This window comes from Bombina bombina, chromosome 6 (assembly GCF_027579735.1).
Source record: "Bombina bombina isolate aBomBom1 chromosome 6, aBomBom1.pri, whole genome shotgun sequence".
NCBI lineage: Eukaryota > Metazoa > Chordata > Amphibia > Anura > Bombinatoridae > Bombina > Bombina bombina.
In genome coordinates this window covers 611,813,285-611,840,323 of record NC_069504.1, presented here as the reverse complement: position 1 = coordinate 611,840,323, position 27,039 = coordinate 611,813,285, and the positions used below count along the sequence as shown (strand labels likewise).

The window sequence follows — 27,039 nt, the reverse complement described above, 5'->3', positions numbered from 1 at the left end:
TGAAAATGCACTATTCCACATACACTTGTAATCTAGCCCACTATAGGCAATTTAGATTGTATTCTGGCAGCAGCTATTCAAAGGGAATTGAAAGGCTTAGAGCATTAAATCAGAAATCACATGAGTTGCATATAGAGTTTTCCGAAGGTAGATTCTAATGGATTGGTATGGTGCTAGTATGAGAAATTTGCTGTAGGTACATAGGTGGTAATGCTAGATTTTTAAATGTTTTAGAATAAATATAAGATTCTCTTGAATGAGAAACAAGGATACTGACAAATGCAGGTGAGACAACCTTGGTCCACAACTGGAAATTGCTCTTTTACCCAGAAGACATCCAGAGAAAGGATCATGATATACTTTATACTGTGAGTGACAGATGGCTATTGCCTAATTAGAGAGAATTGTCCCAGTTAACACTGAGAGATATATAAACACAACTTTGAGTATACAAAAGAAAAAGAAACACTTAGAAGACTTGTATTATTAAACTGTAGCAAACGTAACTAGCATGTTTATTGGAGTGTGAGTGCAAGAATTGCCCCAAGGCATGCAGGAAACTAAGCCTGCACTTCAAACCCGGATCGGTTTCTGATCTGTCAGCTTAAAAGACTGAGTTGCAAGCATCTAGATCTCTTTGGGTTATTGTTCCAATGCGTTGTTAAAATCATTCATAATATTATTTATCTATTAAAGGGATATTAAACACTTTGAGGTAGTAATATAAAATGATATAAAATGATAAATCGTATATTTTTTTAAAAAATACTCTGCAATATACTTTAATTATTTATTTTGTCCCCTTTTCCTGTAATTCCATTCTGAAATTGTGATCTTTTTATTTGCTGTTAGAAAAGGAAGTGCAGAACACTGTTATGTTCTACAACAGCCATTGGCTGACTGTACCTAATTGACCGCAGCAGAGATGGTAACCTAAGTTACAACATGGCAGCTCCCATTGCTTTATAGACACTCAAACTTTACACTTTAACATGTAGAAATAGATATATTTTTTACAGACTAATCTATACTTTGAATGCATCATTCTATCTAGCATTTATTTAGTGTTTAATGTCCTTTTAATCATTGTTATTATAATTCATAAAACTGTTACAAAGAGTGAGATTTTTGATAAAACAAATGCTTATTAGTTACTAATAGTATAAAGCAATTATACAACATAACAAATTCTTTATTTGGGCTGTATACGTCACTATCCATTTATATGGAGTCCTTAGGTGAGTGTGAGAAATTTATTTAGAACTACTTAGAAGTATATGAAACAGTGCTCCTTTAATTACAAAAACTAACAAAAAAACTTGTTTTCTTGCAAAATGAGCACTTACAAATCATCAGTGCAGCCGCTGTGTATAGTGACATAAGGAAGCAGAGATGCTGAGAACTTAAGCTGCATTCTGCCTCTTCTGAGCATGGGTAAGAAATATAACTAAAAAAACTTACCAGCTCAAGTTGCTCTAGAAGATGTATGCCCTCAAACTATATATCCTCTTTTAGAAACCCCAGCCACCTTGTAGGACAGTGACGGGAAGGTATAGACCATGCACAAATTAAGGTGAAATCCTTTTAAAATTACAAATAATGCATATTGTGATGATTTCTAAAAAATATAAGCCACCGATTAGTGCTTTTTTATTGCAATTATCAAACAGACTGTTTATATTCCTTTAATGCCTGCATAACTATCACTTTAAGATAAAAATTGGTATCTAATATAAGCAATTCATTGTAATGTGCAACACTAAGGGACACAAAAAACAATTTTATTTTATTTGAAGTATATAAAACAGGGGATTTTCTAGAATTAGATTTTTTGAAAAATAGCTGTTCCTGTGATGAAAAACAATAATTTGTTCTTGTGCTTCTGGGGCGTTCACAAGTGGAGCTGTAGGAGTGTCCCACATATCAGCTACGCTGCCGCATGTCCTGTTTCAAAATCAGAATAAACATTTTAACATTAATCATTTTCATGGAAAAAAGACGTTTAAACATAACCCTTTCATATTTTGTAGTTCTTTTAAAGTTTCTGCAATTAAAACAATGGTAAATAATGATTGTTTCTATTGCTGCAATTCAAGTAACAGTATTACTGGACTAAAAATGCTATATTTTTAATAACAAGATGTAATATATATTTAATATTATTTAATATAAAATAATTCATTTTCAATTTCTCCTTATTCTGCCCTCCGCCCCTTCCAAATAATTGGTGAAGTGTAGTGACATATAGGGGCCCATTTATCAAGCTCCGAATGGAGCTTTTGGGCTGTGTTTCTGGCGAGTCTTCAGACTCGCCAGAAACACCAGTTATGAAGCAGCGGTCTAAAGACCGCTGCTTTATTAACCCTGTCCGCCTGCTCTGATGAGGCGGACAAGAATCGCCGGAAATCAACCCGATCGAGTACGATCAGGTTGATTGACACCTCCCTGCTAGTGGCCGATTGGCCGCGAGTCAGCAGAGGGCGGCGTTGTACCAGCAGCTCTTGTGAGCTGCTGGTGCAATGTTAAATGCGGAGAGCATATTGCTCCCCGCATTTAGCGAGGTCTTGCGGACCTGATCCGCACTGTCGGATCAGGTCAGCAAGACCTTTGATAAATAGGCCCCATAGACTCCTCTATACAGGAGGCTGAAAGCACACACCTGGCAACAGTCAGTGCATGCACAGTTCATCTTCATTATAAAAGTTTGGCTAAAGCTTAATTTTTAATCGTGAGGGAGCTTAAAGGACCATTAAACTTGACATTTCAACAATGCATAAAATGTTTCACTATTGAAAGTGAAACATTATTGCAAAATACATTCATTATTTATTTTGCAGTCTTTCGCTGTAAAATACATCTAAAAATTGTGCTTGTTTGATTTTGTTCCAGGAAGGCTTGAGTTAATACTTTTAGGCTATTTATGTGAGCTTTTGTTTACTTTTCCCTCCCTAAGCTTCTATGGTGTCACATGCCTTTTAAGGACCATTCAATACAATAGAATTACATAATTAACAAGTGCATAATACAAAGACAATGCAATAACACCTACTCTGAATTTCAAATATTTTTTTCTGGCAAATTTATTTTTCCTGCCATTTTCCGACCCCCCCCCCCCCCTGTATCATGTAACAAACATCAGCCAATCACAGACTAGTATACTTATACCCTGTGAGCTTTTGTACATGCTCAGTAGGATCTTGTTCCCCAGGAAGTGTGAATATAAAGAGACTGTGCAAAATGTGATAGTGTCTTAAAACTGCATGCTCTATCTGAATCATAAAAGTTTATTTTGACGTGTGTCCCTTTTAAACGGTGGATCTCCTATTTTTACATCAAGAATCATAAGACAATCATTCTTTGCAATAGTAACTAAGTTGAACCTCCTTAAGGGAATACAAGAGGGCAGTCTACCCCTGTCTGCACATGTGCAAACAGAGTTTGTGCTAAATCTGAATATTAGCTTGTGATTGGTTAGAAGAGATTATTTTGTTATGGGAGTCAGGGAAATCAGTGAAAAGAAAAAAACATAAAACAATATTCTCATTTGATAAAATAAAGCTGCAGTTTTCAGTGCAAAATTATTTTTATATATAAAGGATCCTAATCATGTAATTTACAGTTTGTGTTTAATGTACCTTTAAAGGGACATGAAACCCAAAATTTTCTTTCATGGTTCAGATAGAGCATGCAATTTTAAACAATTTTCTGATTTACTTCTATTATCTAATTGACTTCCTTCTCTTGGTATCCTTTGTTGAAAAGTATACCTAGGTAGGCTCAAGAGCAGCAATGCACTACTGGGAGTTAGTTGCTGATTGGTGGCTTGCCCATATATGCCTCTTTACATTGCCTCACACAATGTTTTAAGCTAGCTCCCAGTAGCGCATTGCTTTTCCTTTATCAAATGATACCAAGAACAAATACAGCAAATTTAATTGATAAAGAATTAAATTGGAAAATTGCTAACATGACTGAAAAAATTGGGTTTCATGTCCCTTTAATATATTTTAAAGGGCCTTGCTTCATGTCTGTACATTGGCCGTTCAGGCTGCTATGCAACAACTGTAAAAAATATGATGTTTTGTCATTGGGCAGGCAGCAGAGGCAATAACTGCTAAAATAAACAATTATGTAAAATGAGTTGCATGTGATTTAAAGCAAAATGAATGAAACCTTTGTATTTCTCTGATTTACACTAGATTCATGGGTATTTTTTTTTAACTTGTATCATGTACTATCATTTTAAAGTTAACAAAAGGAAATATTTTTAGGGAGGTGAAAAGATGGTAGGATTTTGTATTCAATGCTACTATTTGATTTCTTTCATTACTGGAAAAATGTAAGTATGATTTAAAATACACTTAGAACTAAGCGATGAGTGAATGCCATAACAAATCAGTAAAGTACACCATCATGTTTATATCCATTTAGCCCAAGAGGAATGTATGTGCTTGAATAACTCCTGTCCTCTCAGTAAAGAAAACATTATTTCTTTGCTTCAATATGAAGTTATTAAAGGGGGTCATATACATGTGTGTAAATTGCACACTCTGTGACACTGTTATCAATAACATTTAAATACACTGAGATGCCCCAGCACATCCAGGAGTTCAAGGGTTCAGCAACCATGATTGTCTTAGCAGGTACCATGTTCAAAGTGCATCTAGGATCAAGACATGTGCATTCCTAGTCCAATAACTTGTGCTGTAATTGGTATATTGATTGCTAATGTCATCGTGTTTTAGTATGCATAAACCCTTCACTATATCATACAGCCGCCAACAATCCAAGAAGGCATTGTTTATTCATTGGAGTTCCCATAGTGGTCTGGGTAGGACTGTGCTTGAGGGCTTGCTGATAAAAATCAGCAGATGATTGTGTGCACACATTCTTAACATGTCTGACCCATGACATGCCAAGGGCAGTAGCCAGCCTGTCATTACAAGCACAATGCTCCTCTTTCTTTCCACTTATCTAAACCCAGATGACTTTGAAATTTTTATTAACTCATTAATGACTGAAAATGTCATTAGAAGCACTAGGAAGAGAGATCAGTTGAGAGCTAGAGGCATCATAAATGCTAAAACGTCAAAAAAAAACCCAAAGTGTAGAATTCCAGCTCCACATGTAACAAGATCCCATTTACCTACACAAGTTTTTTTTTACAGATCTGAATAGTTTACCACACCTGACAGACATGGTCATTTTACATAAATTGATGGATGAAGAGAGTTTTATATATATAGTGTATATATATATATATATATATATATATATATATATATATATATATATATATAATATATATATATATATATATATATATACAGTATCCTAAAAATTGAGTACACCCCTCACATTTTTGTAAATATTTTATTATATCTTTTCATGTGAGAACACTGAAGAAATTACACTTTGCTTCAATGTAAAGTAGTGAGTGTACAGCCTGTATAACAGTGTAAATTTGCTGTCCTTTCAAAATAACTCAACACACAGCCATTAATGTTGAAACCGTTGGTAACAAAAGTGAGTACACCCCTAAGTGGAAATGTTCAAATTGGGCCCAAAGTGTCAATATTTTGTGTGGCCACTATTATTTTCCAGCACTGCCTTAAAGGGACAGTCTAGTATAAATTAAACTTTCATTATTCAGATAGGAATTTTAATTTTAATCAACTTTCCAATTTACTTTTATCATCAAATTTGCTTTTTTCTCTTGGTATTCTTAGTTTAAACTAAACATAGGTAGACTCATATGCTAATTTTTAAGCCTTTGAGGGCTGTCTCTTATCACATGCTTTTTAAATCTCTTTTCAACACAAAGAGACAGAAAGTACACGTGGGCCATATAGATAACACTGTGTTCAGGCACAGAGGGTTATTTAAGATCTAGCACAAAACAATGCTAAATGCAAGACAATAGAAAATAACAAGTCACAGTCATGTGATCAGGGGGCTGGAAGAAGGTTCCTAGATAAAAGGTAATCACAGAGGTAAAAAGTATATTAATATAACTGTGTTGGTTATGCAAAACTGGGGAATGGGTAATAAAGGGATTATCTATCTTTTAAAACAATAACAATTATATGGTAGACTGTCCCTTTAAGCCTCTTGGGCATGGAGTTCACCAGAGCTTCACAGGTTGCCACTGGAGTCCTCTTCCACTCTTCCATGATGACATCACAGAGCTGGTGGATGTTAGAGACCTTGCGCTACCCCACCTTCCATTTGAGGATGCCCCACAGATGTTTAATAGGGTTTAGGTCTGGAGACATGCTTGGCGAGTCCATCACCTTTACCCTCAGCTTATTTAGCAAGGCAGTGGTTGTCTTTGAGGTGTGTTTGGGGTCATTATCATGTTGGATTACTGCCATGCAGCCCAGTCTCCGAAGGGAGGGGATCATGCTCCTAGATATCCTCTTACTACTTCAAGCTAAATCTTTCCAAAACTGAGCTCCTTATTTTCCCTCCTTCTTCCAAAATCTCCACCGCCAATCTCTCTATAACTGTTGACAACTCCATCATTACTCCTACCCCGCATGCCCGATGTCTTGGGGTCACACTTGACTCAGATCTTTCTTTCACTCCTCACATTCAGTCCTTGGAAAATCCTGCTGCTTAAAAACATCTCTAAAATTAGACATTTCCTTACACAAGACACAATTAAGCTTTTAATCCACTCTCTCATCCTTTCCCTCCACGATTCATGCAACTCTGTCCTCTCTGGGCTCCCCAGCTGCCACCTAGCTCCTTTACAATCCATAATGAATGCCTCTGCCAGGCTCATCTTCCTTACACGTTGCTCTTCATCTGCTGCACCTCTCTCAATAACGTCACTGGCTTCCTCTTGCCTCCAGGATTAAACACAAAATTCTCACTCTGATATACAAAGCTCTCAACTGCACTGCTCTCTCCTATATCTCAGACCTTGTCTCCATATACTCCCCCTTCCATCCCATTCACTCTGCTCATGACCTCCTACTCTCCTCTCCTCATTACCTCCTCACACTCCTGCTTACAGGACTGGACCTCTCCAGACTGACTCCCATCTTGTGGAACTCTGGGCCTCGCTCCACAAGACTGTCCACTAGTTTTGAAAGCTTCAAGCGCTCCCTAAAGACTCTACTGTTCAGGGATGCATACAACCTACACTAACTTTTCTTTAAACCGTTTCCTCTCCTTCATTGCTATACCCTTGAACCCCCTTAGCATGTAAGCCTAAGAGCCATACTGTTTGTAGATCACCTTCTTTAGAGCTGACTACAACAGTGCAACTCTTGGCAGGGTCCTCTACCTGTCTGATCCCTATAAATGTTTTCTTGTATTCCGCCTATGTTTATAGTGCTGTGGAATCTGTTGGCTCTCTACAAATAACTAATAATAATAATAATGCCCTGCTTCAGTATGTCACAGTACATGTTGGCATTCATGGTTCCCTCAATGAAATATAGCTCCCCAGTGCCGGCAGCAAGCCCAGACCATGACACTCCCATTACCATGCTAGACTGTAGGCAAGACACACTTGTCTTTTTACTCCTCACCTGGTTGCCGCCACACACGCTTGACACCATCTGAACCAAAAAATGTTTATCTTGGTCTCATCGGACCACAGGACATGGTTCCAGTAAGCCATGTCCTTAGTCTGCTTGTCTTCAGTAAACTGTTTGCAGGCTTTGTTGTGCATCATCTTTAGAAGAGGCTTGCTTCTGGGACAACAGCCATGCAGATAAATTTGATGCAGTGTGCGGCATATGGTCTGAGCACTGACAGGCAGACACCCCACCCCTTCAACCTCTGCAGTAATGCTGGCAGCACTTATATGTCTATTTCCCAAAGACAACCTCTGGATATGACACTGAGCATGTGCACTCAACTTTTTTGGTCTACCATGGCGAGGCCTGTTCTGGGTGGAACTTGTCCTGTGAAACCGATGTATGGTTTTGCCCACCGTGCTGCAGCTCAGTTTCAGGCTCTTGGCAATCTTCTTATAGCCTAGGCCATCTTTATGTAGAGCAAAAATTCTTTTTTTCAGATTCTCAGAGAGTTATTTGCCATGAGATGCCATGTTGAACTTCCAGTGAACAGTATGAGAGAATGTGAGAGCGATAACACCAAATTTAACACACCTGCTCCCCATTCACACCTGAGACCTTGTAACACTAACGAGTCACATTACACCGGGAAGGGAAAATGGCTAATTGGGCCCAATTTGGACATTTCCACTTAGGGGTGTACTCACTTTTGTTGCCAACGGTTTAGACATTAATGGCTGTGTGTTGAGTTATTTTGAGGGGACAACAAATTTGCACTGTTATACAGGCTGTACACTGACTACTTTACATTGTAGCAAAGTGTCATTTCTTCAGTGTTCTCACATGAAAAGATATAATAAAATATAAAATATTTACAAAAATGTGAGGGGTCTAATCACATTTGTGGGATACTGTATATATACACTATATATATATATATATATATATATATATATATATATATATATATATATATATATATATATATATATATGTAAGGGGACACTGAACCCAAATGTTTTCTTTCGTGATACAGATAGAGCATGCAATTTTAAGCAACTTTCTAATTTACTCCTATTATCATTTTTTCTTTCGTTCTCTTGCTATCTTTATTTGAAAAAGAAGGTATCTTAGCTAATTTTTGGTTCAGACCCTGGACAGCACTTATTTATTGGTGGATGAATGTATCCACCAATCAGCAAGAACAACCAGGTTGTTCACCAAAAATGGGCCGGCATCTAAACTTACAGTCTTACTTTTCAAATAAAGATACCAAGAGAATGAAGAAAATGTGATAATAGATGTAAATTAGAAAGTTACTTAAAATTGCATGCTCTATCTGAATCACGAAAGAAAAAATTTGGGTTCAGTGCTCCTTTAAATACAAAGTAAAGTGAGACGCAAAAAGTTTTGCGCAAGCGATATCATGCTTTTGGGAGCCTTTTTCATTGCGCTGATATTACAAGTTGAGTGAAATTGTGATTTTGCTAGCGCAATCGCCATTTACGCTTCAATCCTTACCGCATCCTCAGAGCTGTGGTTAACTGTTTTCCGAAACAAAAAAGTTCCACAGCACACTTCAAAAATACATTACAAAGTACACTTACACTCATATAAACACTGTCTAATAATTTAAAAAAAAAATGCACAAATAGTTATATGGGATCAAAGATATGAGATCTCGGGTGTTAGATAAAAAGCAGGCAAATGACTTTAACATTGAGACACATACATATGCTTGTCTAAAGATGATTATGTATGTATATACGTAAGTTATATATGTGTACATGTATATTAATATATTTATATGTGTATGTATGTATTTACAGGCATATACAGGTAGCCCTCAGTTTACGCCAGGGTAAGGTTCCAGAAGGAATGGTTGTAAATCGAAACCGTTGTAAATTGAAACCCAGTTTATAATGTAAGTCAAGGGGAAGTGAGGGAGATAGGTTCCAGGCCCCTCTCACTTGTCATAAGTAACACCTAATACATTATCTTTAAAGCTTTGAAATGAAGACTTAAAATGCTATACAGCATTGCAAACCTAATAAAATAATCACACAACACAGAATATATAATTAAACTAAGTTAAATGAACAAAAACATTTGCTAAACAGCATTATAAACCTAATAGAATAATCACACAACACAGACTTCACTTACATTTTTCTGCAGTTCTTTCTATGCATTCCAATCTAGACTGATTTATAGACAGGAAGATATTGTTCCTTTGAAATCTGCTTGATAGCTCAGATCTGGTTAAACTGATTAATTTCAGCTTGCTTGGCTTTGCTGCAACACAAGCGGACAGCTCAACCTATTGGCTATTTTAATAAATGCACTGCTTCTCAATGCTTTTCAATAACAGTCACATGACTGGAAAAAAAGGTTGTTATTCTGAAACGGTGTAAATTGAACCGTTGTAAAACGAGGGCCACCTGTATACACATACAAAAACATTAATATATATGTACACATATATAGACATATGTATAAGTGAATTAGAGCCTGATGAAAACATGATAAAACATATTTATGCAAAGTTAATATTTAATAAAGATTTTAACTATGTATTTGCTGTAAATATTTGACATTTGCTAATGCGAATATGCTATGTTGTTTGCCCGATGGGTGATTAGTTTTATTTTCAACATTTTTTTTTAACTTCCATGGGGAATTCGAACATGCAATTGTGTTTGCGTGATCTCGGGTTTCCACTTTTTTTTCTCCATTGATTTCTATGGGGGAATACATGCACACCCATTCGGGTTACCGTTAGCGCAAAATACGTTTTTTTGGAACTTGTAATACGAACGCAACCCGACTAGTAGTAATAGTAATTAGAAAAAGGGACATAGAAGCTAAAGCTGTTAATACTGAATTAGAGGGATGCTAAACACATATTAATATGAAATGTTTAGTTATGCATATGTAACTTTGTTACATACTTTCATAATTCTTTTTTTTTTTGCCCTGTTTTCAATTGTTAATGTTCTTATTCTCAGAACTGTTATTTCACACTGCAGACATCTTAAGGCTAACCCTGTTACATATATTTTTCCTATGTGACCTTACCAAATAATAACTGCCAAACAATGCAGTTTGTGCTAACATAAAAAACGTGGTCAGCCCTCTTGTCTGCAGACTGAAGCCTGACTTGCCTCAATCAAATAGGGCAAGTGGTAGGTGGACGTTGTCTACATATTGGAAAACATTTGCAGCAATTTAATTTGATTTCAAAATGTTTAGACTTGATTTATGTTTTATTCTAGATCAAGACAACAGAAATATCTTATTACAAGGTGTTTAGTGTCACTTTAAAATGAATATGTATTTAAAAATGAATTATTAGAGAGAGGTCCAGCCAAAGTATTACCTCTATGTCAATGACCTCTATATCTATACCATAGCTTTGCACTGGTAGCAGTGTCTCTAAAATAAACAAAAGTATAAATACAACATGCTGGACAGCTATTTAAATAATAGTAAAGCTTCTGTTTGACTGTTTGTTTGTTTATGAATTTGTACTATTCATTTTAAATGTGACCCTTAGAATCATAGATGGAAATTAAGAGAAGACTTTGTTTCAAAGTACGAAAGTTTAGTTGCTTATTATCATGAAAAAAATATGTATTATACATATCTGATACATTTATTTTCACCTCAGATCAAAACAAATTCACAGTATGGCCATTTTGTGAAAACATAGGCCAGAAACAACAAATGAAGTGCAAGTAAAGATTGGTAAAATCGCAATTCCACAGAGAACCTGACAGATGGAATAATTTGTGTAGTGTAAATTGGTTTTCAAATACCTCAGGAAAGGACATTGTACATCAGAGGGTATTTAAATGCACTCAAACAATACAAATCTTATTGGTTTCATTTACTTTCTGTTTTATTTTATTATTCCATTTTGTTTCAAATTTCACTCATCTCGTTTCTCTTTTTGTCCATTCTAACCCTTGTTTTATTTCTTATCTTTCTTTTATAGCGCTCAATTTATTTTTTCTGTGGAAAGTTTATTAAAGGGACAATCTACACCAGAATTTTTTCTTTTTTAAAGGATAGATAATCCCTTTATTACCTATTCCCCAGTTTTGCATAACCAACACATTTATATTTATACACTTTTTACCTCTGTAATTAGCTTGTATCTAGGCCTCTGCAAAAAGCTACCTTATTTCAGTTATTTTGACAGACTTGCACAATGTTATCTATATGACACACATTAACTAATGCCCTCTAGTGGTGAAAAACTGTCAAAATGCATTCAGATAAGAGGTGGCCTTCAAGGTCCAAGAAATTAGCATATGAGCCTACCTAGGTTTAGCTTTCATCTAAGAATACCAAGAAAACAAAGCAAAATTGGGGATAAAAGTAAATTGTAAAGTTTAAAATGACATGCCCTCCACTTAAACTATTTGCTTATGTTCAAAAAGAAAAGAAGAAATTGCTTTCTCATACTGAGTATTACTTTGACTCTAAACCCAACTACCTGCATATCCTAAAATATCCTAAATTTTCACCCTGTAACATAAATCACTCCTCACTTATCACAATTCAACTCCTGATATAATTCACTTCTTCTCTCCCCCTTCACTTGTTAATATACCTCCCCCCCCCCCCGGTTACCTTGTGGGGGGATCTTGCTTTGCCTTATACATCAGCACACTTTAATGGATACATTTTTAAAATCACCAAATCACTCCCCTCACTCCTCCTCAACCATGGCTGCAAAGTCAAGGGAAAGGAAGAATACAAACTTAAAGGGCCATTATACACTCATTTTTTCTTTGCATAAATGTTTTGTAGATGATCTATTTATAAAGCCCATAAAGTTTGTTTTTTAAAAAAATGTATAATATTGCTTATTTTTAAAGAACATTGCTCTGATTTTCAGACTCCGAACCAAGCCCCAAAGTTTTATTTGAATACTGTCAGCTACCTTCTCCAGCTTGCTCCAGTTTGTGTAAAGGCTCTTTTCATATGCAAAAGAAGGGGGAGGGGGGAGTGTCTTATTTCCCACTTGCAGTGGGCTTTCCAACTACCTTTTTAACAGAGCTAAACTGAAAGCTTCTAAGTACATTTTAAACCATTTTATACTGGATATTTATATCAGTATCTGTGCATCTTATTCTTTATAGTAGTGTCTATTACATGCAGTTATATGAAAATGAGTGTATACTGTCCCTTTAATAGAAACTTCTGTTGAAATTCACCCCACATCTACTAACATCACTAAAGTTAGCAAAAATTTGGATATGCAAGGGTTAGTGGAAAGTATTGCTGGAGTTCTTACTCCAAAATTTGAAACTCTCAGAGACGAAATTAAACAAGATATTCTTTTGCTCACCACTGAAGTTAGACAGTTTTCAAATAGACTTCAAGAAGCAGAGAAAATGATATCAGATCTGGAAGACACGCAAGAGTCTTATAGATCTAAATGGGAAACTAATAGTCTTGTTATTGACAAACTACAATATAAGTTGGAAGACCTGGAAAATCGATCCAGGAGACACAACATTCGTATTATAGGCCTCCCTGAGAATAGAAATCAGGAAAACCTAATTAAATTTATCTCGGTCACACTGGCACAGCTCCTGGACATTCCCACTTCTCAATCACCTTTTCTGATAGAAAGAGCACACAGAGTGGGCGGTCCAATCCTTACTAGAAATGCGAATTCTAGGCCAAGACCAGTCTTGGCTAAGTTTCTGTATTTTCAGGATAAGGTTACCTTCATGCAACATTTTTGTAAAAAGCAACCTATTCTGTTAGATGGCTCTAAAATACTTCTCTTCTAGGACTTCTCGTACGAGACGTCCCTTAAGAGAAAGGAGCTATCCCCACTCTGTACCAAGCTTATTAATCAGGGAGCACAAGCCACCATAATTTATCCAGCCAGGCTGAAAATAGTGGCCCAAGACCAAACCTACATTTTTGATAAAATTAGGGATGCAGAGAAGTCACAGGTACTTAGAGACATTCTCTTAGGAATTAGTTAAAGGGAAATATGTTCTATCGCAAAAAAAAATAAAAAATGACGGGTTCTTCCTTATTTTATGGGAGAGGGTCTTTTCTGGGTAGTGACCCATGGTTGTCAGAGAGGTGGAGGGAGGTCGAGGAGGACTGAGAGGAGAGGGGGAGAGGGTTTTTTTTTCCCATTATGTTTTCTTATTCCCCTGAAAAGATATGAATAGAGCTGATATATTGAATATTATTTCCTGGAACATAGGGGGTATTATCTCCCCCATTAAGTGTAAAGCTATCATAGCACACTTGAGAAAACTGAATTCTGATATTGCATTGCTCCAAGAAACACATTTAAATATTGAAGAGGCAAAAAAAATAACATTTTCTTGGGTAGGAAAGGTAGTTGCCACGTCCAGTTTGAACAGAAAGAGGGGAGTGGCCATTCTGATCGGAAAAAAATCAACCGCAAAATTTTATTTGTAGACACCGATCCTGAGGGTAGATATCTCTTTCTTAGAATAAAATTAGATAATTCAATCTATACAATTTTTAATGTGTACGCTCCTAATTATTTCTGCAAAGAGTTCTGGCACTCTCTCCAGTTGAAGATTTTGCAATTTGGACAGGGTTATTTTCTACTGGGTGGGGATTTTAAGATGGCTCTCCAATCCTTTCTAGACAGATTTAGACAAAAGTCCAATTTAACCAAAACTAAAAGAGATCCCTTAGAAACTAAATTATTTGGAACCATTTTTCAAAATCTTGCCCTGAGAGACATTTTGGAGGATACAAAATCCTGAAACTAGGAAATATTCTTGCTTATCAGAAACTCACAAATCTTTGTCTAGAATAGACATTTTCTTAATTGATGATAATATTGCCAGGCTGCAAGTTAAAACAAATGTTTATCCCATATGTTTATCTGACCATGCTCCGATTCTCTTGCAAATTCATAACAGGGATCATAATGGTTATCCTTTACGCCTTCATTTCCCTAAACATTTATATACTAACATTAAGTTAAAAAACTGGCTTAAGGCTAAATACAACGAGTTCTTACATTACAATAGAGATTATCTTGATAAACCGGATATATTCTGGGAAACGGGCAAGGCGGTGCTTTCAGGGGACATTTTGGCCTATAATGTAATGCTGAAAAGGAAATATATATATATAGAGAAACAAGTCTCTCAGTTTATCAACTACTACAATTGCTACTGTAAGTCCAAAACATTAGTAAATTGGACCAAATATAATAAGGCTAAAAATGAAAGAGATATGTTTTTGTTAAAAGAAGTTACCCAGAAAGATCTCAGACTTCAAGCCAAGAATTACAGGCATGGCAATATGTCTGGCAAGTTTCTGGCTGCCTTAGTCAAAAATAGAAACAAATCACCTGTAATTCAGAAAATACAAAAGGAAAGTGACATTAGTGAAACTCATGAAGAAATAATGAAAACTTTTACTGATTACTATTAGAGACATCTATGCTTATAGAGAATCCAATCAATTACATAGAGAAAAATATTGGGAGAGGATAACTTATCCATCTCTAACTATGGACATAGCACATGCCATACATTCCCCTATTTCTGAGCTTGAAATAATCAAAGCTATCCAAAACTTATCTCTAAATAAATTCTAAGGCAACAAGTAGCCCCCATTGAAGAATCTTTTTAATTATTTCTATATACAGAATAATCCAATCCCCCTTAACTTCTTGGCATCCCTTACAACTTTGATTCTAAAACCAGGGAAAAACCCACTTAAAAAATAATCTTACAGACCTATAGCGCTGCTTAACACCAATTATAAACTCTTAGGCCTAGATTTAGAGTTGGGCGGTAGCCGTCAAAACCAGCGTTAGAGGCTCCTAACGCTGGTTTTTACCGCCCTCTGGTATTTGGAGTCAGTCATTAAAGGGTCTAACGCTCACTTTTCAGCCGCGACTTTTCCATACCGCAGATCCCCTTACGTCAATTGCAAATCCTATCTTTACAATGGGATCTTTCTAACTCCGGTATTTAGAGTCGTGGCTGAAGTGAGCGTTAGAAATCTAACGACAAAACTCCAGCCGCAGAAAAAAGTCAGTAGTTAAGAGCTTTCTGGGCAAACGCCGGTTCATATGAACCGGCGTTAGCCCAGAAAGCTCTTAACTACTGTGCTCTAAAGTACACTAACACCCATAAACTACCTATGTACCCATAAACCGAGGTCCCCCCACATCGCCGCCACTCTATTAAATTTTTTTAACCCCTAATCTGCCGACCGCCACCTACGTTATAATTATGTACCCCTAATCTGCTGCCCCTAACACCGCCGACCCCTATATTATATTTATTAACCCCTAACCTGCCCCCCACAACGTCGCCGCCAGCTACCTACAATAATTAACCCCTAATCTGCCGCTCCGTAAACCGCCGCTACCTACATTATCCCTATGTACCCTTAATCTGCTGCCCCTATCACCGCCGACCCCTATATTATATTTATTAACCCCTAATCTGCCCCCCTCAACGTCGCCTCCACCTGCCTACACTTATTAACCCCTAATCTGCCGAGCGGACCGCACCGGTACTATAATAAAGTTATTAACCCCTAATCCGCCTCACTCCCGCCTCAATAACCCTATAATAAATAGTATTAACCCCTAATCTGCCCTCCCTAACATCGCCGACACCTAACTTCAATTATTAACCCCTAATCTGCCGACCGAATCTCGCCGCTACTGTAATAAATGGATTAACCCCTAAAGCTAAGTCTAACCCTAACCCTAACACCCCCCTAAGTTAAATATAATTTAAATCTAATGAAATAAATTAACTCTTATTAAATAAATTATTCCTATTTAAAGCTAAATACTTACCTGTAAAATAAACCCTAATATAGCTACAATATAAATTATAATTATATTATAGCTATTTTAGGATTTATATTTATTTTACAGGTAACTGTATTTATTTTAACCAGGTACAATAGCTATTAAATAGTTAAAGGGACAGTTCACCCAAAAACTTTCTCCTCTTTAAATTATTCCCAATTATCCTTTTTACCTGCTAGAGTGTATTAAATTGGTTGCAAGTAGCTCCTTTACTCATATTTCAGCATTTGAAATAGCTGATTTAGCTTGTGGTTTCCCAACCTATACTGAAAGTTTTGATACTGGCGTATACGCTATTGACAAGCCTAAGTAAACACAGCCAGCAGAAGAGATTACACCCTCAGTGGGGGGCATGATAGTTAAGTAATAAAATGATAATTTTCCATTGTTCTCTCTATGTATTGAGCTTTGGTGTTCCAGACAAATATAAGATAAGCAATCAAGTCTGTGTACATAAAAGTGATAACATAATGAGATCTGATATTACCTGAAGCTCAACCCATTGTAATAGGCTGTGGTTTCAAAGCACAAAACCAGCTACTTCATATACACAAATAAACCCGAAAATGCAATTTCTCAAATATTTTATACTCTGCAGTTGGTATAACAAGTAATTTAAAATACATTTATGGAAAAACAATTTTACAGTATACTGTCCCTTTAAGAACTATTTAATAGCTAAAATAGTTAAAATAATTACAAAATTACCTGTAAAATAAATCCTAACCTAAGTTACAATTAAACCTAACACTACACTATCAATAAATAAATTAAATAAAATACCTACAATTACCTACAATTAAACCTAACACTACACTATCAATACATTAATTAAATACAATACCTACAAATAACTACAATTAAATAAACTAACTAAAGTACAAAAAATAAAAAAGAACTAAGTTACAAAAAATAATAAAATATTTACAAACATTAGAAAAATATTACAACAATTTTAAACTAATTACACCTACTCTAAGCCCCCTAATAAAATTACAAAGCCCCCCAAAATAAAAAAAATGCCCTACCCTATTCTAAATTAAAAAAAGTTCGAAGCTCTTTTACCTTACCAGCCCTGAACAGGGCCCTTTGCGGGGCATGCCCCAAGAAATTCAGCTCTTTTGCCTGTAAAAAAACACATACAATACCCCCCCCAACATTACAACCCACCACCCACATACCCCTAATCTAACCCAAACCCCCCTTAAATAAACCTAACACTAAGCCCCTGAAGATCTTCCTACCTTATCTTCACCTCACCGGGTATCCCCGATCGGTCCTGGCTCCAAAATCTTCATCCAACCCAAGCGGGGGCTGGCGTTCCATAATCCTGCGGCTGAAGAGGTCCAGAAGAGGCTCCAAAGTCTTCATCCTATCCGGGAAGAAGAGGCGATCCAGACCGGCAACCATCTTGATCCAAGCGGCATCTTCTATCTTCATCCGATGAGGAACGGCTCCATCGTGAAGACTTCCAGCGCGGATCAATCTTCTTCCGACGACGTCCAACTGAAGAATGACGGTTCCTTTAAGGGACGTCATCCAAGATGGCGTCCCTCGAATTCCGATTGGCTGATTCCATCAGCCAATCAGAATTTTCCTACCTTAATTCCGATTGGCTGATAGAATCCTATCAGCCAATCGGAATTCGAGGGACGCCATCTTGGATGACGTCCCTTAAAGGAACCGTCATTCTTCAGTTGGACGTCGTCGGAAGAAGATTGATCCACGCTGGAGGTCTTCACGATGGAGCCGTTCCTCATCGGATGAAGATAGAAGATGCCGCTTGGATCAAGATGGTTGCCGGTCTGGATCGCCTCTTCTTCCCGGATAGGATGAAGACTTTGGAGCCTCTTCTGGACCTCTTCAGCCGCAGGATTATGGATCGCCAGCCCCCGCTTGGGTTGGATGAAGATTTTGGAGCCAGGACCAATCGGTGATACCCGGTGAGGTGAAGATAAGGTAGGAAGATCTTCAGGGGCTTAGTGTTAGGTTTATTTAAGGGGGGTTTGGGTTAGATTAGGGGTATGTGGGTGGTGGGTTGTAATGTTGGGGGGTATTATATGTGTTTTTTTACAGGCAAAAGAGCTGAATTTCTTGGGGCATGCCCCACAAAGGGCCCTTTTCAGGGCTGGTAAGGTAAAATAGCTTTGAACTTTTTTAATTTAGAATAGGGTAGGGCATTTTTTTTATTTTGGGGGGCTTTGTAATTTTATTAGGGGGCTTAGAGTAGGTGTAATTAGTTTAAAATTGTTGTAATATTTTTCTAATGTTTGTGAATATTTTATTATTTTTTGTAACTTAGTTCTTTTTTATTTTTTGTACTTTAGTTAGTTTATTTAATTGTAGTTATTTGTAGGTATTGTATTTAATTAATGTATTTATAGTGTAGTGTTAGGTTTAATTGTAGGTAATTGTAGGTATTTTATTTAATTTATTTATTGATAGTGTAGTGTTAGGTTTAATTGTAACTTAGGTTAGGATTTATTTTACAGGTAATTTTGTAATTATTTTAACTATTTTAGCTATTAAATAGTTCTTAACTATTTAATAGCTATTGTACCTGGTTAAAATAAATACAAAGTTACCTGTAAAATAAATATAAATCCTAAAATAGCTATAATATAATTATAATTTATATTGTAGCTATATTAGGGTTTATTTTACAGGTAAGTATTTAGCTTTAAATAGGAATAATTTATTTAATAAGAGTTAATTTATTTCGTTATATTTAAATTATATTTAATTTCGGGGGGTGTTAGGGTTAGGGTTAGACTTAGCTTTAGGGGTTAATCCATTTATTACAGTAGCGGCGAGATTCGGTCGGCAGATTAGGGGTTAATAATTGAAGTTAGGTGTCGGCAATGTTAGGGAGGGCAGATTAGGGGTTAATACTATTTATTATAGGGTTATTGAGGCGGGAGTGAGACGGATTAGGGGTTAATACATTTATTATAGTAGCGCTCAGGTCCGGTCGGCAGATTAGGGGTTAATAAGTGTAGTTAGGTGGAGGCGACGTTGGGGGCGGCAGTTTAGGGGTTAATAAATATAATATAGGGGTCGGCGATGTTAGGGCAGCAGATTAGGGGTACATAGGGATAATGTAGGTGGCTGGGGTGTACGGAGCGGCAGATTAGGGGTTAAAATTAATATGCAGGGGTCAGCGATAGCGGGGGCGGCAGATTAGGGGTTAATAAATTTAAGGTTAGGGGTGTTTAGACTCGGGGTACATGTTAGAGTGTTAGGTGCAGACGTAGGAAGTGTTTCCACATAGAAAACAATGGGGCTGCGTTAGGAGCTGAACGTGGCTTTTTTGCAGGTGTTAGGTTTTTTTTCAGCTCAAACTGCCCCATTGTCTTCTATGGGGGAAACGTGCACAAGCACGTTTTTGAAGCTGGCCGCGTCCGTAAGCACCGCTGGTATCGAGAGTTGAAGTTGCAGTAAATATGCTATACGCTCCTTTTTTGGAGCCTAACGCAGCCATTCTGTGAACTCTAAATACCAGCGGTATTTAAAAGGTGCGGCTAGAAAAAAGCCAGCGTAGCTAACGCACCCCTTTGGCCGCAGAACTCTAAATCTAGGCGTTAACTTCTATCTTAGCCTCCAGTCGGCACTATCTATCATAATTCATAAAGATCAAGCGGGATTCCTTCACAACAGAAATTCAGCAGCCAATATTAGTGAAATTTTCCTAACCATTGATTATTTTTATTTTTTTGTTTACACAAGTTTTATTGACATTTTTGGGAATAACATAGACAAATAAATGGATAACATAAATCAATTAATGCTTTTCAGCTATATTGAGTCATTGCAACATCTTACTGATAATTTCCTTTTCTTAAAAAAAATAAAGGTTACAAACAAGAGGGAAAGGGGTGATCGGGGGGGGGGGATATGAAAGGGGTTCAGGTAGGAAACAATGGGGATTAGGAGGAAGGTACATAATAAAAATAAAGATATATAAAGATATAGTATAGTATGATATAATATAACGTAATTCCCTTGCACTTAATCCTTGCAAAGATAATAGCACTTACTTCAAGTGATTGTAGAACCTATTGTGTATATCTGTGAAGAAGGGTTATCATTATAGATTTATAGTGTTCTTTGCTCCCATAAGAAAATTATATCTAGTATAAAATCCCTCTTGCCTACAAAACAATAATGTCTCTTCTCTAGGGCTAATATATGTGTGACTTCTGTCACCCATTGACCATATGTTGGGGGAGGACCTGTTTCCAGAATCTAGGGATAATACGTCTGGCACATGTGAGCATTAGTTGAAGGAGTTTCCTACGTTAAACACATTGCAATTTGGGGATTTGATTTAGTAAAATCATAGTTGCTGAAAGGGATATCTGCGTGCCCAATATAAGATTGATGCAACGCTCAATTTGAGCCCAAAAGTTAGACAGTTTGTTACAGGACCACCATATGTGGGAGAGTGTGCCTGTTTCCCCACAACGTCTCCAACAGCCCGAATTAGCTCCTGGGTATATTTCATTCAATTTTTGGGGCATGAGATACCAACGTGAAATAATCTTTTAGTTAAGTTCAGTTAAGGTGAGTGAAGTTGAAGAGGAGTGGACCGTGTTAAAGCATTGTAGCCAGGTGTCTTTTGGGAGCTGAACCCGAAGCTCAGCTTCCCATTTGGAGGTGTAGGAGGGTAGCTTAACTTTATGTAGAACCCTTAAGAGTTTATGTGTGAGAGAGAGATGGGATTTTTGGATGTCTTTTGCAGTGCATAGTCTCTCAAATGGGGTAAGCGTGCGAAGACAGTCATTTTTATGAGGATTATCCATAATTGATTGTCGAATTTTGGAAATAGGGAAACCAGTAGTGAAAAGGGGAACCTATCGAATCTCTTAAAACAATTCTATCCCTTATTTGGGAGTTTTCTGTGAGTAGGAATATAGGCATATTTTTCAGGGAGGTATCTTCTGGTTCATATTTAAACTGATGTTGGGAGAAAAAAATGGTGTTATTTAACAGTGGGGTCATTGGAGAGATTGGAGTAGAGAGAGTGTTTGGATTCCGAATGAGAGAGTCCCATATGGTTAATGTAGTTCTGACACATTCATCCGCTTTAGTCAGGGGGGGTCTGGATGATTTAGGAAGCCAACATAGATCTCGCATTCCACTCAGGCTAAGTGAAGCTGCTTCCATTTGGATCCATATTTTGGAGGGGGAGTTGTGAGACCATGAGACTATCTGCGTTAAATGTGTCGCTTTGTGGTACTGTATTAAATTTGGGACATTCAGGCCACCTTCCTCCTTACTCAAATACATGGAGTTTCGCGATACTCTTGGTTTTTTATAAGCCCAAATAAAGGACTCTAGCATCTTTTGTTGTGTACGAAGGTAGTGTCTCGGTAATGTTAACGGCAAAGCCTGAAATATGTATAAATATTTAGGGAGTATCATCATCTTTATTGTATTTATTCGGCCTATCCAGGAAAGGTGTCCTTGCTTATGCCATGCATGCAACAGGGAGAAGACATTAGTTTGAAGTGCTATATAGTTGTCGTGGAATAAATTCTTGGGGTTCTTTGGTATATTTAGTCCTAGATATCTAAGGGTATTTACAATGGGGAAGGGAGTTTTATGTAAGATATAGTCTATTTCTATTGGGCTTATGTGAACGGGAATAATGCTTGATTTATCCATGTTTATTGAGTAGTTGGAAAATTGTTTATAACCCTCCAAAACTTGTATCAGGGCTGGAATGGAAGTTAATGGTGCTTGTAGAGTAAAAATAATGTTGTCTGCAAAAAGGAGACATGTTTGTTGTATGTTGCCTACCTTAATACCCGATATATTTGGATTGCTTCTAATTTGGATAGCTAAAATTTCTACCGTGAGAGCAAATAGGAGAGGAGATAACGGACATCCCTGTCTGGTACCATTAGAGATAGGGAAAGATTGTGATATTGTGTCATTGATCTTAATGGAGTCGAAGGCCTTCTCAGCGTCAGTAGAAAGCAATACCAGGGGGCTTGCTCACTCATGGGAAGTGAATATTGTATGTAGGAGTCTGGTGGTATTATCTTTTGCTTCACGCCACTAACAAAGCCAACTTGGTCTGGGTGGATGACCTTCGGCAGGATATGGGTAAGTCGATTAGCTAAGATCTTGGCATATATTTTAATATCTACATTTAAAAGAGAAATCGGTCTATAATTACCAACAAGGTCTCTGGGTTTGTCCGGTTTTGGAATCACTGTTATCATGGCATTTAAAAGAGATTGGGTGAACGTTAGACCCTGGTCTATAGAATGAAAGAGTTCATGTAGGTGTGGGGCAAGAGTGCCTACTAATAACTGATAAAATTTGGTAGAGAGGCCATCTGGGCCTGGTGATTTCCCATTAGACAGGGATTTAACTGTGTTGACAACTTCTTGTAAAGAAATGGGGGAATCTAGCATAGATATGTCTTCTTCAGGAATAGAGGGAACGTCTATAGAATCTAGGTATGTTTTTAATTTATCTCTTTTCTCTTGCTCGTTTGTGTCTTTAATGTTATATAGTGAAGTATAATATGTGACAAAGCTATCAATTATATCTTCATTTTTAGTGTATATTACTCCTGTGTTTTGTTTGATGGATTGAATGTAGGAGTTTTTAAAAAAATCTGGCTAACATTTTTCCGGCTTTGTTTGATTCAACAAAGAATTTAGCTTTTGTTGTCAGGGCGCGCATATGTGCATTTTCTATCAGGAATTTATTAAGTTTTTCCCTAGCTTCCATTACTGCGGACAATTTTTGCGGGGATTTTGGCTCTTTTTTATGTAGGTCTTCTCTCTGCTTTAAAGTGTTAGACAAAATGTCGAATTGAGCGGATCTCTGCTTTTTAAGTTTCGCTATTAACTGTATGATAACTCCTCTAATATAACGCTTGCATGATTCCCAATTATTTGCGGTATTTGTGTCTGCAGAAATATTAAATACAAAGTATTCGTCTGTATATTTGATGAGTTGGTCTATGATTTCAGTGTCTGTAAGAATATACTTGTTTAATCTCCAATTTAGACTATGTCTAGGTTTACTCGTCCATTTAAAAATAGATTTGACTAGGCTATGGTCTGACCATGTAGTGTGTGAAATTTTTTAATCAATCAAATTCGTCAAAAAGGCTTGGTCACAGAATATATAACCGAGTCTGGCATAAGATTTTTGCGGGTGAGAGAAGAATGTGTAATCTCTAGTAGTGGTGTGTACTGTTCTCCAGGTATCGAACAATTTAAGTATTTGGAGAGATGCATTGTTATTCCTAATCTGTGAATTTCTCAGATAGGAGTGGCCTGTAGAAGTGTCGAACAAAGGGTCTGAAGGAAAATTAAAATCCCCACTTAGTATGATTGGGCCCTTGGCGATATCTAATAGTTTGTTAACAACGTTGTGAAAAAAGCAGGGAGTGTGTCTGATGGGGGCATAAATATTTGCAAGTGTGATAGGTTTACCATAATAGAGTCCAACCAATATTAGAATCCTACCCTCGTGGTCATTGAATTGTTGCAATAGGTCAAATGAGGTGTTGCGTTTAAATAAAGTGCAGACACCATTATGTTTGGTTAGGCCTGAGCTAAAGTAGTGTTTATCATAATATTTGGACGGGAGTGTGGGTTCATGGTTTCTCTTAAAATGTGTTTCCTGAATCGTAATGATATCAAGATTTCTTTTGTGGAAATCATGTAGTGCTATTGAACGTTTTTCAGCTGATAGGAATCCCTTCACATTTTGGGTAGCTATAGACATTGACCCTTCGTATAAATGGGTAGACATTACAAAGGATGTATATGTATGTGTCTTCTAAGATAAAGGTATCAGAGATATGTGCAAGGGAACTAATGCGTAAATATGAAATGGAAAGTTTATGGCTAAGAGCCTACTATGGTGGTAGAGATTAGGGAAACTGGTGGAGGCTTCTGGGCAAGCTGGGCAAACGCCCACTGGTGCATTGTGATGAGAGCGCAGGAGGCACATGAGACGGGGAGAGGACAGGGGGGAGAAAAGGGGGGAGGAGAGGTGTAAAGAGGGAATGGAGTATGTTATAAGTAAACAATCATATTTGTTAAATGAATCTAGGCATAACATTCTATATAACAGATAACTCTATAGTGACATCATAGAAACTAGAGACATTTCTGCAGTACAAAGCAATTTTACTATTATACAACATATGGGGACTAAGTTATCATAATTTGCCTCTTTGGTGTATCAAGTCCAATTATACCACCAGGGGGATCAGTGAGTCCAAGGAATAACTCTGTGTAATTGTTATATAGGAGAGGTTTTCGTTTTACACAACTGTTTCTGTAACATATGAGTAGGTTATTTTCTATTTGGACTCAGGGGATTAATGCATTTAGAGGGCTATTATCAATGAATGAGTAATACTGGTAGGTAATATAAAACTAGATGGAACTTTTAACTTGAATCATGAGTGAACCTATTCCTGCCTCAACAGTTTATAACTAGCACTAGGGGTCTTTCAAAAACTCAATCAAGAATTATTATATCGTATGGCTGTATATAGACATGACTGTTATTACAATATTATACAGATATATAGGTGCAAAACAGGTGGGTTATTAGTAACAAAAACTAAACACATCAAAACATGATGAACATCTGGGAGCATTCTCCTCTGAACCTAAAAGAGAAACTCAATAAACACACATTGTATAGTGTAGCAGAACTTGGTGGGTTAGTGGAAACAGTTCCTTTTAAACCTGAAATAAAGAGAGAAAAAGTCTACAAATATGTATTGCATAATTAACATTGTTAACCACATATAGTTAGTTACGTGTCTCTTTCAAGGTGGTTGGGTTTCAACATCAGCATTACTGGTTTGTCGTCGTTTGTTTAGAGGGGTTGCAGTGTCCATCCATGGTCTTCTTTGTGATTTAGAGGTTTCCTGTTTGCTCAATGTTGAAGTTTGCACAGTTGAGGTTTGAGGATCAGGTGACGGTATCCCCAACTGTTGACAGAATTGCTCTGCATCAGGTGGGTAAGAGCATTCAAATTTTTTCCCATTTTTAACAGCTATAACTGAAGTTGGGAATCCCCATCTATATGGGATCTTCAGAGCACATAGATGAGAGGTTAAAAAGGAAATATCTCTTCTTTTTTGGAGCATTCTTGCTGATAAATCTTGGAATATCTGTATTCGGTAACCTTGGAACTTGATAGACGATTGTTTCCTTGCATAGTTGTAGATAGTCTCTCTATGTTGAAAGTTTTGAAAATGCACAATAATGTCACAAGGAGGTAAATTAGGCTTAGGGCGTAAGGATCTATGTGCCCTGTCTATTGTAATGTCAGATAAAGTGCCAAAGTTGCTCTTTATCAGGTCTGCAAAAAAGGACTGTAAATAATCTTGGATCTCGTTGTTTTGTATGGTTTCAGGGATTCCTCTGAAGCATAGATTACTTCTTCTAGTACGATTTTCTAAATCATCTAATTTATCCTCTAAGTCTACCATACGATGGTGTTGTTGGAAAGCCTTAGAGGACAGGCTTGCAATCTTTTGAGATGATATGTATTCATGCTCTTCTAAGGTGTCAACTCAATAGCATAGATCTGAAATGTCTTTCTTTAAACCTGCGCATTCGTTCTTAATGCAAGTCTTGACCTGCTCTATCAGGGCTTCCATGGTGCCATAAGTAATAATATAATTTTTTCCAACATTTATAGATGCAGGCTGTAGGTCTAGTGCGGCATCTGCAGCTTCACAGGAGCTTTCATCATGTGAGCTTAGTGTGGTATCTGGGTCTTTGTTACCTTTTTGCCTTTCAGCTTGTTTGAAAAAAGAGTTCATAGCTCCCTGAGTTGTTAGAGGCAGTTTTTGAGATTTGTCACTTCTCGTTAATATTATCTGCGACATCTTGAAGGTGTCTTGTAAATTTGGAGCAGGTGATTAATTGTATTTGTTGTAAAGAAAGGTTGAGTCCAATTATATAAAAACACCACTCCCTGGGGTTATTGCTCTCACAGAGCGATCGCGGGAAAGGGTATTGGATTTGACCCACTGCTACTAAGAACAGGGGGAAGAGGAATAGGAGGGTGTTCTTCTAAGTTAACTGTTCAGATGTGGAAGTGAATATGAATATCTGATGCCTAATCACAAAAGAAAGATCACTGTTGCATAAGATCTTCCGTTTTGCCTATTGTGAGATAAAGTTTATCAAACTTGTGTAAAGATAAGGCAGGTTGGCAATATAAACTTTGGTATACAGTTTGTTGCTGTGTCCTGTATCTTATATAAAAATACGTGTTATGCCAGAGATTTAGTATGAGTTGTGCGCTTCAGCCTAATTGCTGCGTTTCATATCACAAGCCAAAATTTAATATGTCGCATAAATACAGATGTACATTAATGGCATAAATTGTCTCCTTTACTTCATTGCTATATTTCAGCCCAGTATCGTGTAGACAGAGTGGGTCCTAAAGCGCTGTGCGTTCCATAATATTAGCTAGCGATTCTAATTGCATCAAGCGCAAACATTTCAGCTCAGAGTACTGTCCCCTGCATAAGCGTATATGTTTCGCCTGTATCCGCTATGTAAGGCAATCCGGATCAGTTTGTGAGACTGTTTGAGTAGACATCCATGTTACCGCTTGCCAGTGATGGCCTGTGACGCAGTG

General features: G+C 37.0%; 1 long non-coding RNA gene across 5 annotated transcripts in view; it reads right to left on the bottom strand.

Annotated features, from left to right (window-relative positions):
• Positions 1-776: 776 nt before the first annotated feature.
• LOC128663339 (uncharacterized) overlaps positions 777-27,039 on the bottom strand; it is a 158,484-nt gene continuing 132,221 nt past the window's right edge. For all 5 annotated transcript variants that reach the window (XR_008402850.1, XR_008402848.1, XR_008402847.1 and 2 more), the window contains one exon: positions 777-1,944. This is a non-coding gene — a long non-coding RNA (uncharacterized LOC128663339). The remainder of the gene's footprint in view (positions 1,945-27,039) is intronic.